The 2,897-nt window shown below is 44.2% G+C and overlaps 1 pseudogene; it reads left to right on the top strand.

Moving 5' to 3' along the window:
- Positions 1 to 1,163: 1,163 nt before the first annotated feature.
- Positions 1,164 to 2,265, top strand: LOC129671093 (40S ribosomal protein S8-like; annotated as a pseudogene).
- Positions 2,266 to 2,897: the final 632 nt, after the last annotated feature.

The following is a 2,897-nucleotide window of genomic DNA, read 5'->3' on the forward strand; positions in this document are numbered from 1 at the left end:
CTAAACTTAAAAGTTAATCTAAGAAACAGCACTTGTTTAAAAACATGAATAAAGCTGTGCAAAGTAAAAAGCTGGGAGAAGGACTGTGGGGTCTGACAGATCCTTAGAAATTCCTGTGGAGGCTTTAAAAGTTTATTGTAACACATACCAACCCAGTGATTGCATTTCCCCTCCATTAGAAAAACATGAAAATATCCATGACAAATAAATCCCAATAAGTGCATGTGCCCCCATCCTGAATGATAAATCTTCCCTGTAACAGAAACAGAATGTGAGTTGCCACCTTTGGCAGGTGTTGCTGTTCTTTGCTGCTGCCCCAGGGCAGAGAGAGCCTGCCTCTCCAACTCCCCAAGTGACTGATCGGAGTCAGAATTGATCCTCATCTCGGCCAATTCTCTTGTTCCAGGAAAAGATGTTACTGAGATCAGAACACTTTCACCCTCTGAAACCGTCACCGGTTTTTAAGGATAATTTTCTGTCTCCCCCTAAAAGTGGCTGAGCACTGAGAGCAGCCGACCTATGAGGAGAGAGGTGAGTGTGACACCCAGACACGAAGATGAATGCAGCAGTCAAATGACACTCGCACAAACCCACAATTTATACCCTCAGATAGCCTGTCTCCAAGCTTGTGTTTCAGTTTTCATTCCATCTCATTTGTTTTAAACTCTGTGAACAGAGAACATTCCTGCCTGGCTAAATGTACGCTCAGTATGGTGTGCAGCAAGATGTCCTTCCACAGTCCTTTGCCAGCATCCTTTTCTTTTGCCACGAACAGGAAACTGACCATCTTATCATGAACTATCTTTTCATGAGATTTTGGACAACCTAGTGTAAAAATCATACACACACACAGTTACTGTCTCTACTTTCTTACACAAAATGTGAGATGCTAGTAACTATTCTGCACTGTGTATTTTGACTTAATGGTATCTCTCAAGGCATCTTTCTTAGCCATTGGCTTACTGCTTCACTCTGTGAGTTCACTGTCATGTGACCAGTTTCCTCGAAGTAGAAAGCTGGAATATTTGTAAAATTGTATTAGTGCTTTAGACAAATAACTTGTATGTGAATTGCATCTTACATGCCTGTTGCTTATTTCCAGAGAAATAAAGACAAACTCTAATAAGAGCCACCTTCAGGCTCTCTCTAGTCTGAACCAAGCAATGGGCATCTCTTGGGACAAGTGGCACAAGAGCCACACCATCGAGGGTAAGAGAAATCTCTACCACAAAAAAGCAGAAGTATGCGCTGGGGCAGCCTGCTCCCAGCACAAAGGCTGAAGGCTGTCGTGTGCACAGTCCAACCCCAAGGAGGCCACAAGAGGCACCATGCCTTAGTGTTCAATATGGGGAACTTTTCCTGGGCCTCTGGGTGCTGTCACTCACAAACCAAGGATCACTGATGCTGTCTGCAAGGCATCCAAGACCCTCATGAAGAACTGTGTCATGTTGATTGACAACACAGTCAACTGACAATGGTACAGGCCCCACTATAAGCTGCCCCTGGGCTACAAGAAGATGGGGGGGGGGGCAGCTAACTCCTGAGGAGAAAGATTTTATATAACAACAAATAAGAGAAAATGCAAATGAAATACAAGGAAAGGAAAAAGAATGCCCAGATCAGCTGCCTTCTGGAGGAGCAGTTCCAGCAGGGCAAGCTTCTTGCCTGCATTGCCTCAAGATTAGGCCATGAATGCAGAGCTGAGGGCTATGAGCTGGAGGGCACTGAGCTGGGATTCCTTCTGAAGAAGATCAAAGCCCAGAAAAGCAAACAGGTCATCATCCCCAGCTCACATAATAAAGGTGTTTATGGTTTGGGGTTTTGTTTGTTTATTTGTTTATAAAGAGTCTCCCTCCTTTGGGGCAAACTTCTAAGTCAGAGGCTTCACTTGGGTAATTGTGGTGGCTTGAAGAGACTAACTTATTTATTATCCACCACAAGAAAAGTGGCTTTCATTGGCAAGCCAGCCAGGTGTTTGCAAAGAAAGAGATAATTGTTTTTGTTGTATGACTTAAGATGTTAGACAGGCAGAGGTGCCCTTCCCACCATCCTGCTCTCTGATGTCCAAATCTAAATAACTAAACTTTGCTTTCCAATGCAGGGGATTATCCAAAGCACCCTTTCCACAGATCTCCAAGCAATGGTCTGCCCATGGATTCTCTAAAGGACTCTGGCCAGCTCCAGTGTGCCAGCATGGCTCCGGCAGGCCTTTCCCTTCTCCTCATTCCCTCTACCTTGCTAAAAGCCATTACATTGCATTCCTGAAACTAGCCACTAAGGGTCGATTCCCTTGTTTGGCCACTTCCACCTCCTGAGGCTGCCTACCAAAGGCCCAGATATCAAAGTACTGAAGTCTGGCAAACAAAAGATCACCCAATGAACATGCTCAATTAAAACTAAACACCTCATTAAAACATGGGGTTTCCCATTTTACCTTTATAAATTGCCTGTTGCCTTTGTGCAACATCCATCTCCTCCCTATCCAGAGGCAGTCCTTTGCCCCACTCTGGAACAGGCACCCCTTACTCCTCTCCCTTGCCCCTTCTCTCCCCTCTCCTTGTTCCTTTCCCCTTCTCCCTTGCCCTCAATCTCCTGTCTTTGTCTCCTATTCCCTGACTTCTGTCCCTTTAGGGCAAATAAATCTCCTTTATGCTGAGAACTTGGTCTTGAAGGTCCTGAGTTGATAATTTTTCCTGTCATTCTTGCTTGCCCTTCTATTCCTTTCCCACAAGCAAATTCCTCCAAAATGGTTAGTTTCACCAATGATTTTTTTATTCTATGGGGGGATAAAGATTTTTTTTTTTCCTCATGACACATCTGGTTCATTGGCCAGGACCTTGTAAATTAAAGTTGCAAAAATTGATTAACACGCCGAACACAAATTAACTATGAATGCT

This window comes from Psammomys obesus, unplaced genomic scaffold (assembly GCF_907164565.1).
Source record: "Psammomys obesus unplaced genomic scaffold, mPsaObe1.curated_primary_1811, whole genome shotgun sequence".
Taxonomy (NCBI): Eukaryota; Metazoa; Chordata; class Mammalia; order Rodentia; family Muridae; genus Psammomys; species Psammomys obesus.